The sequence below is a fragment of the Podarcis gaigeae genome (genome assembly GCF_964106915.1).
Source record: "Podarcis gaigeae genome assembly, chromosome: 5".
Lineage (NCBI taxonomy): Eukaryota > Metazoa > Chordata > Lepidosauria > Squamata > Lacertidae > Podarcis > Podarcis gaigeae.
The window spans coordinates 17937811-17954999 of NC_139681.1; the positions used below are offsets into that span (position 1 = coordinate 17937811).

Consider the following 17189-nt stretch of genomic DNA (forward strand, 5'->3'; position numbering starts at 1 on the left):
CTTTGCTGCTCCTCTGGGCTTACTGCCACCACACTACTTTGAGCTAAGCCATGGTTTGGCTTAGCATTATGTCTGAATCAGGGCTCATGGCTTTTATCCCCCAAACAAACAACAATTGGAAAGTGGGAGGACAAACATTGGCTACTCTCAGGATTCTTCTGGCAGTTAGTTACAATGGATGCACATATTTACAAGCTAGGTTTTGTAAACTGTTTTTACAATAAGAATAGCATAAAGTGGCATACAAAGATTTAAAACTATACAAGAAACAATATAGAAGAGGAAATGAATAATTTTTTTCAGTTACTTGCAGTATAATATGTGAATTGAGCCCATATTTACTAATTCAATCTTTGCATGTTTACTTGGCTGCATTCAAGACAGTGAGCTTTCTTCAGGGTAGTCATGCATAGGATGATAATGAAAATCAGCACATAATACATTTATTATATTATTTATATATATTTTTTCTTAAGTCAAAGTCCAGCCCAAGTGGTTAAACATAGAGTGAAAATAACTAAACATTTGCACCACATGAATACAAGCACCCCCTGTTTACACATGTTCAATATGTGTGTGGCCATGTATAGGCGCATTGCGCCGAACCCAGAAGTGACATGGAAATGTCATAAAGATGTCACTGAAACGTCACTAAAAGGGCAGAAGGGGGCGGGATTGGGTGTTTCCAGGCTTTTTCAATGAGTTTCAATTATATGCAATTTCACTGACGCGTGTCAGAATGTAACCCCCATACAAAAAATGCAGCCCTTTTACAATAAATTTTCAGAATTCCTAAAAATGAGGAAGAGAAGCTGAAACCGTAATTCTAAGATGTTGCATATAGATATTTATGATTTTAAGTAGCTTGGGTTTTTGACTTGGGCTGTAAATTTTCAGGCATTCATTTTGATGATGTGGGCATTAAACTAGCAAAATGTCACATTAACTTATCTGAACGCTGATTCTTTATTCAGTCAGTTCTTGTGAGGGGTGGGTGGGAAGGAAACAGGCTTCATTTATATTGGTAGTCCCCCCCCCCCAAACTTAAATTACACTGAAGCATTTGGGGAGGATGACATGTGTGCATCTTTGTCATATCTTTTATCATCACTACCATTTCCCCATCTAATACAACTTGTGACAAACGCGAACGTTAATTACAGTTAACAAAGCAATGTGATGTGAAGTGTTCATATATTTTTTTAAAGGAAAGAGCCAACCCAATCAGTGAGATTTCATCTTACGCTGAGCTTCCAGTCAAAGTTCAGAAGTCAGAAATCAAGTACCATCAGTTATCAAATTATGTTAATGATTCTAATGAAAGCTTCTGGTATTTTGCTCAACACTGTGTTACTATTATGGTTACTAATAGGACAAGAAAAGCTGATAGCCGTGAATAAATTAAAACTGACTGCTAGTGTTCTTTTTTCATATTTGACAATCTGTTTAGTTAACTGAGAGTTTTCATGTAGGGCTCGTGTTAGGGTACAGAGTGTATATTTTAATCATATTAGCACACATAAAAAACTACTTTCACATATTATTAAGGCTGTGGGATGCAAACCATCAGAATAAAATAAAATCAATGTGAAAGGCCAACACATACCCGACAGTTGTGCCTGGGTTCTGACTGGGGATTGGGCAGCCAGTGCCATAGAGATTCCAGGTCACTGTACAGAGCTCATGATTGCATGAATGCCTCCCCCATCCAGTGCGAGAAAAGCCCTAGAATTTTCCATTAGAGAAAAGAGATGTGGCGTGAAGGAGAAGCTAACTATGGGGAGATGGTGCCAGCTTTCCTAACCTCCAGAAAATTTGCATGCACACACAGACTGCAGGAAGTTGCAACACCTTTCTGCTATCCTAACCTATATCACGCCAGCCCCATCACTTGCAATTTTATTTCTATTTTTACCTTTACCAATGTTACATTATTTCATTACTTTTAGCTAATGATAAATATACAGTGCAGTCTTTGTTAAGTAGTTTAGCAAGCATCTTAAGTTGCAAATGCTGCTGGACTTTGTCAAATGAACACAGTTATTTTTGCCAGTTCATATCTCTTGGAGTAAATGGAGTTCCTTCCAAACACTAATACTGGTTTGAAATTATCTTGCCGCATCTTGGATCATTTTTGCACCCTGTCCTCACATTTCTTGAATAATTTTTGGCGCCATCTTTCCAGCTTTATGTAACAATTTACCAGGAAGCCCATTTAATGAATATGGGCTGAGGGCTCCTTAAGGTCGAAAAGGGCGGTTCACATTCCAAAACTAGGTCTAAAACCAGACTGGAGTGGATTCAAATAATAGTCTCATTCAGAAAACTCTGGAGCTGATACGCACGCACACCATATTGAATACAGGTTGATAGGTCTTAATATTGCCAGGGTCAATGATAGATTTATTTAACAAGGGCTTCACCACAGCCCCTTCAGGACTTTGGGGCCCATTCCTCCCTAAGGACAGCATTGACTACTACTCAGAAACAAAGACTATGGCATGCCAAAATTTGCCGTTTTAAGCAGCCCATATGGACAAGAGTCAGCTATGCATATGAATGTAGAAAGAGCCCTATGCTCAGCCCAGAATTCTTTTCTCACAGTGGCCAACCAGATGGCTGTGGGAAGCCCACAAGCAAGACATGAGCACAACAGCCCTCCCTGTTACTGTTCTCCACCAACTGGTATTAAGAGGTAGAACCATCCAGAGGGGAAACCATCAGTAGCCACTGATAGGCCTATCCTCCATGAATTCGTCTAAAGCCATCAAAGCCAGTGACCATCACTACCAATTGTGATAGCAAATTCCATAGTTTGTGTTGTATGAAGGACTTCCTTTGATTTGTCCCGAATCTCTCATCACTGAATGACCATTGTTTGTGTTATGCACACAATATATTATGGAGCATTATGAGTCTGCCTTATGTCCTCAAGGCCAACAATCCAAAAGTGTCTTGACTAGACAGAGCGACTATATCCTCTATCTCTGAACTTGTTTCAAAAGTGGAATCCAAGTTAGAATGCATACAAGTGATTTTATCTTCACGCACTTGTCTTCAGAACAGTCATAGTCAGCCACTGATGGTTCTATCATTTCCCTGCCATTGTCTAATTGTAGAAGGCCTTTCATCACCTGGAAGAGCGCCATTTGTTGATATTGAGCAGACTGGTATAGGACTAATGGTTTTGATTAGTTTTGTTCCTTAAAATGGTTGGGATTCCTAGAATTCTGTATCTGTGAGAAGTCTATTCCTCTTGTGGATAAGACAAAACATTTTATGACTGTGAGAGTTTTTGTATGTGACATCTTCCTTGCCAGATGCAGGAACAGAGTGGCCAGTTCATAGATCAACATGCTGTGAAAATGATATAGAAAAGGAAAATTAAAAAACCCCACACACCACCTGATTACTGAATCACAAGATGTATAATTAATGTAACACTAGATACTAAGACTGCGTTCAGTAAGAGAGACTTCAGCACTTCTTGATCCATTTTATTTCTGCCACACCAGGGGCTAAAAAAAAGTAAAAAAGTAAATGCGTCAGTAAGGGATTTGACAGTGTGTTACGACAGTCATCAATCCTTGTGAGCCTTGTGGCCATAAATAAGCTTCATACCGCGCCACACTAAAGAGGACAGTTTCTCTTCTGCAGGACATTGAAAATGTCGCAGCTAGGGAATTGTTTGTCCCTGTCGCCACGACAACGCCACCATCACTTATCATTTACTTTCACACCAAGTTTTTTTCTTCCCTTTTCTTTTCTTAAAAAAAAACCCCACACTGAGGTCTTTGTAGCGATAAAACCAAGTCAACATCGGCCCAAATTTTCAAAGCCGTTATTCTAATTACAATGAGGAGCTATAGATTGATGAGCTTAGTTTTTCGCAAGGACTGGTGGCAGTTAATTCCTGTGACCTGTGTGACTCCCGTAGTCTCTTTTCGAGATGGAGTCTTGGAAGTTCGATTATTAGTGACATCTTGTAAGTGAGAAGAAGCTTATCTCTCCAGAGAGTGTTGATAACTTGAGACAAGGTTTAACTAGCAAGCAGCGAGACAGTGTATGGCAAATAAATAAATAAATAAATAAATAAAGCCCTGAATTCCTGATTTTGCTGCAAGAGCACAGTAATGAGGAAATACCAACCACCACAATTTCACAAGTTGTAAACTCACTGGTAGCTTTCAGTTGTGAATTCTGGAGAAGCCTCTTTCACTCTGCTTTATCTGATAATGTGTGAAAATATTAGTCCTGCTGCTTCTCAGGCCTGAACAGCCAGTGCTCAGGGCCAGAAGCATTTGAATACATACAGGTTTAGAGACTTGTGAGAAATAAATGAGAATTGGTAGAATTTTGTTTCAACCTATGGGAGTGGTAATGGGAAACATTGCTTGCACCATCCATTTTCTCTCTGTGTTTTAAACGTACATTTTGTCTCTTTTGTTTGTGTGGAAACGGGAACATCTATGTTATGAGCTATGAGTGCAGCAATTTGAAAAAAGAGATGCTGTGGTGACCATTTGTGAAAACTGGTTTTCGCCCTATGCTCTGTGATTCTATGAGAACTCTACATTTTAGTTAGTCCTATGGCGCTGTGGGTTAAACCACGGAGCCCAGGACTTGCTGATCAGAAGGTCAGCGGTTCGAATCCCCATGACGGGGTGAGCTCCCGTTGTTCGGTCCCTGCTCCTGCCCACCTAGCAGTTCAAAAGCACGTCAAGTGCAAGTAGATAAATAGGTACCACTCCGGCAGGAAGGTAAACAGCGTTTCCGTGCACTGCTCTGGTTTGCCAGAAGGGGCTTAGTCATGCTGGCCACATGACCTTGAAGCTGTACACCGGCTCCCTCGGCCAATAAAGCAACATGAGCGCCGCAACCCCAGAGTCGGCCACAACTGGACCTAATGGTCAGGGGTCCCTTTACCTTTACCTATGCATGCTTACCTGAGAATGAAAATGCAACAGGCTTTTCTATTATGGCAAATGGGGCACAGTCCCACCAGCTTCCGTCTGCTCTCAGCTAGCCTGCACCTGCCTGCCTACATACTGACAACCAGGCCAGGGGGTGACCTTGCCTGTCAGCTTTACCTTCCTTAGCCTTAGTTTTGCTCTTGTAGAACTCAGCAGGGAGGACAACGGGGACAAAATTATAGTTAGTTGGCTCTGCCTGTCATTAGCTCTGGCTTCATCTACTGTTGGCCTCCCTGGTTTTCACCCCACCAATTCCAATGGGCACCAGCCCAGGGGATAGGGTTGCCACTGTATTTCCATCAAAATAAACTGTGGGTTTGCTTTTAACTATTATTTTGGGTCATGTGTGTCCAGTAGTGTTCCTCGTGCTGCTGGAAGGCCCTTTGACGGTCCACCAGAGGCTTCTGTCAGCAGAACAGATGGATAATTTCGAGTGCCATCTATTCTCTCTCTCACCTGCAGCTCTTCTAAAGAGTCTACCAAGTCATTAAAGAAGATTTTGGGGGGTCTGCACAGGGGGAAATCAGCAAAAATTATCCCCTCCCCATACCGCTGACAGAATCCTCCACTGGGTCAAATATCTTATGACAGCACAAAGTATAATGTTAGATTCCTTTCCCTTCCCTTCCTTCCAATAATGATTTTTTTGTGTAGACAAGTGTCTTACCTAAATGTATTAGGTACAGTGGTACCTCGGGTTACATACGCTTCAGGTTACAGACTCCGCTAACCTAGAAATAGTACCTCAGGTTAAGAACTTTGCTTCAGGATGAGAACAGAAATCGTGCTCCGGCAGCGCAGCAGCAGCAGGAGGCCCCATTAGCTAAAGTGGTGCCTCAGGTTAACAACAGTTTCAGGTTAAGAACGGACCTCCAGAACGAATTAAGTACTTAGCCCGAGGTACCACTGTATATTAAAGTAGCATTGGAGTCCTGTGTCCCACCCCATGTGTTTTCATGCTATAAATATTGGTCTACTCTACAGTGAACACATGTAGTTTGTTCCTTGCTGAATTTCACTGCAAAGTTGCTATCTTCTTAAAGTTCAATTTATAGAACTCAAATTTTGTAACTGGTAGAGCTGTTAAATACATTTTTCCTATCTCTTTTTTAAGCCTCTCCTTGTTAATTAGAAGTGTACATATTGGGAAATTAACTATGAAATACTAAAAATGATAAATTATTCCATATTTGAAAGTATAAATTAAAGGTTTAGTGTATATAAAATTTGTCATGTTTAATTGCAAGTTCAATTAAAATTCAGGATAATGATGATTTATACAGGTTTCTGTGTAATTTGATATTCATTAGCTTAGCCAGACACATGCTGATATTAGCTCGTTAATTATGTTTCCTTTTGTTGAAAGCAGCCTTGTGAAAGCAATCTGCTCAAAGTTTTCCAAACTCATTCTGCTAAATGAATATTTAGCAGCTGTTCGTGTTATTGAGATGGTCACTGCGGCTTCATTTCACTCATACATGGCATCAATCATACCTACTGTATGACAACAAGGTTTTCTCATTACAAACCCATTTATGAAGGTTATGGGTGACGTTAACAAGTTATTGCATGGCAGTATAACACAACTTTACAGTAATGTAGTTTACATTTAGTTTCTTCAAATAGCTTATGGTCCAAATGTTGGGAAAGTGTAAGAACACACTGGCAAAAATTACTCATATACAAATGATTGTAATTGGCAGTTGTAGTACTGGGGTTGATTGATTGATTGATTGATTGATTGATTGATTGATTATGGTTTTTGAACACCGAATTATGGATACCTAAGAGCTGCCTTTTCATCTCCCAACCCCACCCCCGAAAAAAACCTAAGTGTTCACAGCAAGGATATCTATGAAGCTGTTCTTGATGGTTACTTTTGAAACTTTCCCCTTTGAAAGTCTCTGTGTTTCTGAGCATCTTTTAGAAATGGTTGGCTTGATCTGGTCCTACAGTATGCCTGATCAGAGGGATCTTACCTGGTGCTCCCCAGCTTTCTCCTACCTAGTGCTCCCCAGATGTTGTTGGATCGCAACTTCCATCATCCCTTATCAATGGCCGTGTTGGCTGGGGGAAGACTGTTGGAGAAGATGGTCCTAGGAGATAATAATGCCTCCCTGGCTTCTGCCCTTGGGATACATGTATGAGTAAGAATCAGTATGTTATAGGGAATGGGAACCCTGTGTATTTTTCTCATATATCTGTCTTCCACTTGGTCAAGGGATATGTGATGATGTATGGGATCCTTCCATGAATGGGAACTGTGCCCATAGTAGGATTGGATCGATCCCAGCATGTTTGATTTAATAACTGCTTTTTGTGTTGGGAACACAACTCAAAGCAACTCCAGGATTGATTATGGATGGTATTTGTGACATTGAACAAGGTACTTCCAGTTGCGCCCTTACTCCCCCATAGCTGTTTCATTCATCAGAGCTTTTGTTCATTTGCTGAATATGAAAGTACCTACTTTTTAAGAGTATTGTTTTTCTGTGGCTTCATTCGATTCGCCACTGTTTAAGCAGAAATAAGTTAATTCATATTAACAAGTCAGTACCGGGAAAACAGTTAGCGAGTTAAGTATCTGGGCCGTGTAGTCATAATATTTCTGCTTGAACAGCTAGGGTTCTGTTGGAAGTGGCCTGTCGGGCAAAGTGTATTTGAAGAGTTTTGCTCATAAGCTCTGCTTCTCATGATTAAGCAGTGCTGTCCCTTTTCTGTAGCTTTTCCTTTTCTATCGCTCTTTCACTCAGCAGCTCTTTGAAGTTATCAGTTATTCTGATCTGTCTTGAGTACTAATTTTTAAGAAATCGAGATAACCATGTAACTCCCCCTTCAAATCTACCTCCCTCCCTTGCAATGTACATTATTACTGATGCCAACCTTCTTCTACTGCTACCACTACAGTTTTATTCCACAGTAGGCTTCTAAGTGGTTTACAAGTGGTTTACAAGTGTAACTATCAGTTAACAAAGCATTAAAATATAAACATCCATTACATCTATATGAAACCTTTGGGAGCTGTTTTCAGTGGAGTCGCAACCGGGGGGGGGGGCGCATACCAGGTGCCATGTCTGGGTGGATGACAAAAAGGCACCCCATGGGGGCTCGAGGTGGCACGAGCAGCCATTGCGCCGCCACAGCTGCATGTGGAGGACCCTCCATTTGTGGCTGCAGCGACAAGCAGAGGATCCCGGTGCCAGTAGCAAACCGCTATGTACAGCACATGTGTGGCATCACATGCATGCACTGTACGTAGCGATGCCGCACGTGCACTGTACATAGCAGTTTGCTGCCGGCGCTGCTCGAGCGCTGTACGGACGGCGGGGATCCCTCTATCGCCACTACAGCCGCATATAGAGGATCCTCTGTTCACGGCTGTAGCGGTGACATAGCAGCGCCACAGGCAAACCACTATGTACAGCGCATGTGCGGCATCGCTACGTACGGTGCATGCATCGCACTTAGCAATGCTGCATATGTGCCCTGTGTAGCGACGCCCCGCCCCGGGTGTCACAACACCTTCATTTGCCTCTGGCTGTCATCAGGAGATTTGGAGTGAAGCATCATCAATATGCAGATGACACCCAGCTTTATCTCTCTGTTTCATCTGAATCTGGAGAGGCAAGGCATTTGAGGTGTTAGACCAGTGCTAGGAGGTGAGGTTTGGCTGGATGTGGGGCTTTAAATTGAGGCTAAATCCTGAAAAGGCAGAGGTGATATGTATCCTGGGTTCTCACATCTGGGAGGTAGGGAGACAGCCTGTCCTGAATGGTGTTGCAGGTCCTCAGCTTTGGAGTGTTCTTGAATTCAACACTGTCACAGGAGACAAGATGTTAGAACTGATTTGGTGGCTAATAGGCAGACAATCCCGGGAGTGATATGTGCCCAGTAAGGGGCATCACTCACTACTTAGGTGACAGGATTTTGACCAGCTGCAATATCTGAACCAGCTATAATAAAAACACCACATAGAGCACATTGTAGTAGTAAAAATGTGGTTACTAGTGCATGTGTCTAAGCTGCCCCTCTACAGGAAGGGACACAGTTGACACATCAAATGAAACTTGTGACATGCACTCTTTGCCAGGGAGTCCACTTGACCAGTATACCTTTTGCAACCCTATTTAGAAAACATATTTAGAAACAGCAAATCTTGCCTCAAATATTCATTCTTTAGTTAGATCCAGACTAATGCACTCTAGGTGGGGCTGCATTTGAAGATGGTTCATTAATTATAACACACAGCAAGAGCATGCATGAAGCTTTCCTAGGTGCAAAAAACAACACCCGTGCATGGAATTGCTTGTTGAACAAAAGCTCATCTTTTTGTGATACAACACAGAGTAATAGTTTTAAAATTATTTATAGAATGAAATCCCAACCCTGTTGAAAAATACTATCATTGCCTGCAATTCCCATTAGTTTCCCTAGACTTAAAGAACAAAGATTTGGCAGTATTTCAGTGACAGAATGCTATATATAATTTGTCAGGGGACTTGTTGACCTTATGTAAATTTGCCTCTTTGTTATTATGATCGCAGTTGCTAGAGCAGTTGTGTAAACTTAGCAACAGTTGATATGTTACTGTCAAGTTTCATGAGCTAAGTTGCCCTCAAAGGTAGAATCAGCTCTTTGCAAAGTTCACACCTATAATTCAGAAATATTATTTATGAAGAAAGACCACATTCTGGAACAAGTAGAAGGCTTCTGATTCTGTCCTTTGGGGCAGCAATGATTTGGCCACAGTACTCCATGCTCTTGAAGACAACTTGGCAACTTCAGTTGGTCCAAAATGCAGCAGTCAGTTAGCTGGGATTCCATTTAGAACACATATATATAACCCCTATTTTAAAATAGCTGCACTGGTTGGCAGTTCATTTCTGGGCCTAATTCAAAGTGCTCACATTAGTTGTAGAGTCCTAAATAACTTAGGCCCCATGCTAATGTAAAGTGACTTCGCAGCTGTTCTCTGCTAATTTCCTTTTAGTTCCCTCCTTTGGAAAGGCTGTGGGATCTGTAATGAACTAGTCGAGGGCCAATAAACTGAAACTCAGTCCAAACAAAAATGGGGTTCTGTGGGTAGGTGGTTGTGAAGAGAGAGATAGTGTTCCAAAGTGTTAGTCCTGCAAAGAATAAGATTCGGAGCCTGCAGTTATTCCTAGATCCACCTTTGCTATTGTAGGCCCAGGTAGCTTCTGTGGTATCATAGGCTGCTATGCCATCTGGGACCTTTGCTGACTAGTGATAACCTAGGCAGAGTTATTGATGCTTTGGTAGCAACTGGGATTGACTAATATAATGCATAGTGCGTGGGCATACCTTTGAAGACGGTTCAAAAACAGCTGTTAGAGAGTTACACTTACACTTTGCTGTGAAGAACAAAGTCTTCCATCCTGGGTTCTATTTCTTGGCGAGTCTGTATGACAAGCCTGGGAACCTGGCATGTGTGTGTATGTCTGCAGTTATGGTATGGAGCTGTGCAAAGTATCAGGTCCTTAGATCTTGGAATGAGAAGCAAAATACAACTTTAGATGAGAAAGTGGGTAGCATGTATTGAAAGGTAAACTTTAACACTGGGACCATTTTAATACCTAACCCTAATAATCTTTACAGGACTGAAATTTGTTTTCATGCCCACTGTTTTTGATTCCCGTTTCAGATTTGCAAGATAGAAATATACAAAAGAAAAAGAAAGAAAAGGGGTGTCCTTGTTTCTTTATCTGTCGCAACATTGCCTCTGAGCCGATTTTTCTGTCTGTCCATCCTGATGGCATGCAAAAAGCAGGATTAATCCTTTCCTTGTTACTAAATTGTGTCTGTGTGAATTTTTTCTGAGCTTAGTATGAATGATATTCCTCAAGAGGAAATTTATTCTTGTAAGGATTTCCTTAGTCCACCAAAAGAGACTCTTCCTGGCATTAGGGGAGCAAGATGTAGGCCGAGTGGAAATGCACCAAACTGATTTAATAGAAAAAGGTAATTCCTATTCAAACTGTATGGTCCCTTATTCATTTCTTCGGATTATCATCAAATTTATGTCACCAGCAAAAGGAGCTTTATTGAGTTTCACAGATATATTCCTTTTGCTTTCATTGTCATTAGTTGGCACACTGACATTTTCATATGTGTCTCAGCTAATGCCTCAAAATTACTCCATCTACAAATGTAACAATTGAACAGATAATTTTAATAAGATTCAGCTTGACTTCAGACTGCACTCCTTCCTTTTCTTTATAGAATGCAAATTGTAACCTGTTTTTAAAGCCGTGCAATGCAGTGAACTTTAATGGGATTTGACAACATCATATTAAGCACAACAACTACGCATAATGTACCGAAAAATTGGACGTGAAATTGGAAACATAGCTGAGAACAAAGTAAATTTACATGGTTTGGTAGTTTGAATGTCTGATATCATATTCTCTCATGCAAGCTCCATAAAAAGCAAGGGATTTAACAATGGATATCAGCGGAAAGTGCTTTTAAAGTTAAAGCTGATGGATGGCTTGTCAAAAAAAATAATTGCATTGGTTGGAAAGTCGGGATGCGTGCTGAGGGGGAGAGAACAGGATATACAGAGAGGATGATGGGAAGTGACAGTGGTCTGTCAAGAAGCAGTGGCTGCCCAGAGAAGTGTGAAGCCAGAGCTATAAGGTGGCAGAGTAGAACAGGCTGTCAGAGCGGGAAAGTGGCTTTAATACCCTGAAAAGCAAAGGAATCCGCCTGTCAGCCTTGCTCAGCCGTGCTGAAAGAGGAAAGGAACATGGCATAAAGTTAGAGACATTAAACGGGGAACGGGGGGCAGGGAGAGACCACAGAAAGCAAAAAGGGAAAGGGTGGGGGAGAAGAAAGCTGATGATTTTATTTGTATAGACAAATGACGATTTTTTTTGGTAAGAAGCTCACTTTTGGCCGCATCAGAGTGTTTTGCAATAGTGGGGTGTTGCGGATAATGTGGGCACTGGAAGACGGAATGTCTGCAAAAATGAAACAGTTCATTAAAGGTCTGTAGAAAATGGGGAGGGGTTGTTTCTCCTTGTGTGCCTGTTTCTGGCACATTTAAGCACACCACTCTGTCCTGTGACCTTCCGTTTACTTCCATTGTGTGCAGCTGTACTGTGAATTGCAGCTATGGGCGTATTACCAGACCAATTGAGTGTGCTTCCTTTTCTTTTTTTGCTGTGAGCCTGTGGCAGGTTTTGCATGTTAACCAAAATCTTTTAAGGTTTCCGGAGTTGTTTTTTCTCTCTCTGTGGCTATATCAGTTTTTAGCCTACAATTCTAATTAATAAATGTTAACTTTAAGAACAAGGAAACTCATTGTGTTGTTCCGGCAAGCTATGCTTTCCTCATAGCCACACCCCGTTCTCTTTCACACATGTCCCTGTAGTTTATGGTAGTGTTATGGCAATCAGTAATTATCACCCTCATCACAGCATCAGCAAAATCCCTGTGCTCATGGAATGGACAGATGAATGTATGGAGTGGAGATCAGGGTCGTGATTGCTAGTCCTGTCCTCCAAAGGTCCAAGGTCCCCTTTGCCCAGGATTGGTTTGTTCCCTTCATTTTTGTGGGGGTGGGAGTCTTTGTAAACCACCTTCAAAGTGTTGCTGAAGGGCAGTATATTAATCTTTAAAATAAATGAATAAACTTGTGTGCAAATAGGACCTTGCAATACGGAAGGGGCAACAGTAGGTCCAGTAGGCATGATTTCATGCATCTTATGTATACAGCTTTTAATCTGAAATAAATAGAACCCAAGTGCATGTTTTGCAGGAAAACAATGGTTTTCACAACCTGTAGGTGATATTTGTAAGATACGGGGAGGTAACCTGTGGGAACAGCTTCAGGGTTATAGGGAGAGGAGAGGGAGTGAAATACAGTCCTACATCCCTACTTGACATCTGTGGGAAATCAAATCTGGTGAAATCTGGGCTGGATTAAGAATGATTATGGGCATTTAACAAACCTTGGCTATGGCTCACAGTAAGGAGAGAGCCTTACCACAAGTCTCCATTTGGGTGACACACTAAGCCAAATCTTGGCTTAGCTTAGTTTAGCTTAGCTCAGCATAGCAGGGCAGGGCAGCAAACTGGGCTGTTGACCATATAATAAATATTCATGGGGAGTGATTGTCCATGTGCTTTAATAGCAATAGTAATAGTAATAATATATTGTTTCACAATAAAATAATAATCTATTGGCCGTTGAGAATTAAAATAGATTAACCTGGGGACAGGAGAATGCGTGCAATTACTAAATTTAGCATTCCATGCAGCATTTGGACAAAGCCACCACCTTATATTATTTTTTGCAAGTACAGATATCTTGCATAGAAAGAGATGATGTTACAATGCAACGTCGTTATCTTACAATGTGTTGAAAAAGTCATATGGTTCATTATTCTCCATTGAAGGGTTAAAATAAATAAATTTTAGAAACCCTTGAAAGCAGTGCTTTTGCTGTCGATAGTATATAACAAAATCTTAAAGGTCTGCAGTCTTTTAGAGGTTATAGTGTATTTTTGTTTATAAGGGGCATACTGGCCTCCATTGCACTTTCACAAACACAGTCTCCCTCTCCCTCTCTCTCCTTCCCTCCCTCCTCTTCAAACTTACTGTTCTTTTAAGGCAAATGAGACCTAAGGATAGAAGGGCAGTGAAAAATGTAAAACTGGCCAAGATGGATGGCAAAATGCACCATGCATAAATAAATTACGGGGGGGGGGGGGAGATGAACAATGATTGTGTGGTTGAAGACCTGGCTGAATACGTGTGTCAGGTGCTGATTGGAAGAATGATAAATGGAGTGACCTAACAAAGGATTGACTTCTCCAAAAGACAGGCCCTTTTAATGGATGGAAAGGGAGGAAGCCTCATTTAGAAGGGAAAGGCTGTTTGCTGTGCAGATATGACAAAGGGGAAGTCGACAACCATTGATTTACGTTCGGGAATGACAGTTGAAAAATTCAACAATAATCATGACAAATGAGAAGCGATGCAGTCAGAGGGGGAAAAAATGCCAATACGTTAAGCCTGAGAAGAAATGCCAAGGTCACAGGGAAAGGTTTCCAAACTTCTGCTTTTGACAATCCTAATGGAAATATTGGAAAGATGGGATGCAGGTTAAAAGGTACGGTTTGGAGTGAAGGATTGGAAAGGACATGAGTTAGTGCTGGTTCTTTCAAAAGCAGCTACTGAACATTTGTTGCACCTAGTCCTGAGAAAGGTTTTCTTCATGTCTCCTACTTTTTCTCTTGTGGAAATGTTAAAATGAAATAATAGGTGGAATCTAGGCTGGAAAATACAAATCTGAGTTCTTGCCAATGACTTCATTGGTGTGGAAATGCCCTATTTACTATGTATGTGTTTATAAAATACATTGCCTTATTGGGTTGGTTTTTTTTAAGCCACTAATCTAACAGGAATGCTGAGGTGTTTCTGTAAATATGTTTTCGCTGTGACTATTGACAGAATAAAATGAGTGTGTGAATTCTGCCCCAGCTGCTAAATACTAAAAATGCCTTTTAAAAAGAAAAATGAAGACGCTGGAAATGAGGCTGCAAGTTTGTTTGGGGGAAACTATTGTGTTAGAAAATCAGTGTATTCGTTAGGAAGTTCTCCATTATTTTAACATGCGCTTGTGCTTATGCATGCAGTACTTGAGCAAGCTGTTATAAATAATTAGAGAAGCATCATCTTTCACTGACATTTCTGTATTTGCAGTAAGCATATCCAAGCAATGTTTGTAAAATAACCGTCCTTTATAAAAGAAATGAATGGGTATTTTTACTTCACTGTGGAGCATATTAAATGGCACAAAAATCTTTATTAAGCAATTTTAAAATAAGATGTGCTGGAGGGAAATATTTCATATGGCCTTGATTTGTCTTCTGTGGCCACTGGAGTAATGATCTGTGTGAGTCTGTGCTCACATGAGGAATGGCAGATATAGAAAGGGGGGGAAAGAGCACAGTCTGAAGCCCACAAATATAAGGAGACAAAGCAATGATTAACAATGATGTGCTACTATTCTCCTATTTTCCAAACCCAAGTTGGGGGAAGACCTAGTCATTTGGATGATGGTACTGGAATGCATCATTAGCACACGCGTGACAATGTTTCTCTTTAAATCAGTAATAGTATGTGATGTTTCAAAAATAATTATAATGGCACCCCAATCTTAAATAGTCCACAGGTTGGAAGCAATTAATTGTGAATTGATGTTAGCTCCCCTGTGTGCTATACATGGTGTATACCTCTTTGTTTTTACAACAACTGTCTGAAGTAGGTTCCAGTGAGGCTGCTCCAGGAAATGGGGATTTGAACCCAGGATTTCATTGTCCAAAACTCTTTTCTACTGTACTCCACTGACTGATCGAAGTCATTAACGAAGGACATTCACTTATTAACTAGTCATCATGCAGTACCTAAATACAGTGGTACCTCGGGTTACATATGCTTCAGGTTACATACGCTTCAGGTTACAGATTCCGCTAACCCAGAAATAGTACCTCAAGTTAAGAACTTTGCTTCAGGATGAGAACAGAAATCGTTCTCCGGTGGCGCAGCAGCAGCAGGAGGCCGCATTAGCTAAAGTGGTGCTTCAGGTTAAGAACAGTTTCAGGTTAAGTACGGACCTCCAGAACAAATTAAGTACTTAACCCAAGGTACCACTGTACAATGAAGCACTGCCAAGTCTCAGTCATTGTCATGTAGGTGCTAGGTGCTGTACAACACAGAACTGCTCATTGTTTCCTGAGAGGGTTTAAAATCTAGAACCCAGCTCATGTTTAAAATCTAGAACCCAAGCAGGCAATCTTAATTCCAGTGGTGGAGGAACAGGCACACAGCCTTCCCTTTTTTTTTTCAAATCTCACAGCAGCTGTGAAATCACCTTGGGCAATTAACTGTCATTTAGCTTGATCCCCATCCCTCCATCCACTGTATGGGCAAAGAACAGGGTGAGTCTTTTAAAAAAGGCCCCCTGGAACATGTGTACTCTGTATCCATAGGGCCTCTTTTAAAGGATTCACCCTGTAGTACCAGCCTACCTTACAGGGTAATTAAGGCTTATTGAAGTGATGGAAGTTACAAGACCTGATGTAAGTGCTAAGTCGAGGTGGCTAACTTGTGGTCTTCCAGATGCTGGACTGCAACTCTGATTAGCCCCAGCCAGCATGACCAATGGTCAAAGATTATGGGAGCTGACATCCAGCAATATCTGGAGAGGCACAGATTAGCCACCCCTGTGCTGATTTATTATTAATAATGCATTCCTATGTACCCACTTAACTGAAAGACACTCACATTTGAATAGGCATACATAGGATTGCACTCTTAAATTAAATAAATAGAAAATATGGGGCTTTAAAAATGAAATATTAACAGATTAGAATGAATAACCTGCTGCAAAGTGGCCAACTGTGATAAACAATTGTGTTGGTATTTGTTGTTTTTTAATTGAATAGATTGTCTCTTAAATAGTTAAACTTCCTTATGCCAGTTGAGATATCGTATAGCCAGTAGTAATTCCTGCTTAACGTGTAGTAAAACAGATTAAAGGTAAAAATGGGGTGGTGGTGGAATCTGAGCTATAGCATTGCCAAAAGATATCTAGGATTCATCAGCTGAGATACCTTTTTAACTTTAGAAATTGAGCAAAAAACAAGGTTATAAATGACTAGGGCCAGTTATTTGAGATAATCTGAGATCTATAATAGTTTCTTACAATGCCTCGTACACTTGAGGTTTGCAAAGCCAACCCATAGCCTCTTTAGATTAAACATTTTCTAATCAGCTTTATCACTCATATCTGAATTTATCTTATTTGAGGAAAATGCCAATATATTAGCAGGCATATATGATACACAAGGTGACCCTACTAACTTAATGACATAATACATTATCCTTAATGAAGTCAATATCTTGTCTTTTAGCTGTCTGTCTATTGGGGCGATTAATTGCAGTGTCATTAAAGTTAGCTCTCTTTTCATTTGAGCTTGACAAGTCGCATAAAACTAATGTTCTTAGTTATCAGCCAGTGGAATAGGTTGGAGGATGGAGGAAATTGTAGGACAAATAAGGGGGTACTGCAACAGCTAACCTGAAGGAATTTTTCCAGTGACTGTTTTCACAAGCCGTGACTGCAGCCAGCAAAGCAGCAAAATGAGAGGCAGGCTTAATAACACAGTCAAAAGGGCTTTTTTAACC

General features: G+C 40.8%; 1 protein-coding gene and 1 long non-coding RNA gene across 2 annotated transcripts in view; both read left to right on the forward strand.

The window, feature by feature from the left end:
• Positions 1-11181, forward strand: part of LOC310844450 — a 45593-nt gene extending 34412 nt beyond the window's left edge. Inside the window, exon 2 of the long non-coding RNA XR_014564139.1 lies at positions 10636-11181. This is a non-coding gene — a long non-coding RNA (uncharacterized lncRNA). The remainder of the gene's footprint in view (positions 1-10635) is intronic.
• LRMDA (leucine rich melanocyte differentiation associated) overlaps positions 1-17189 on the forward strand; it is a 741312-nt gene that overhangs the window by 290495 nt on the left and 433628 nt on the right.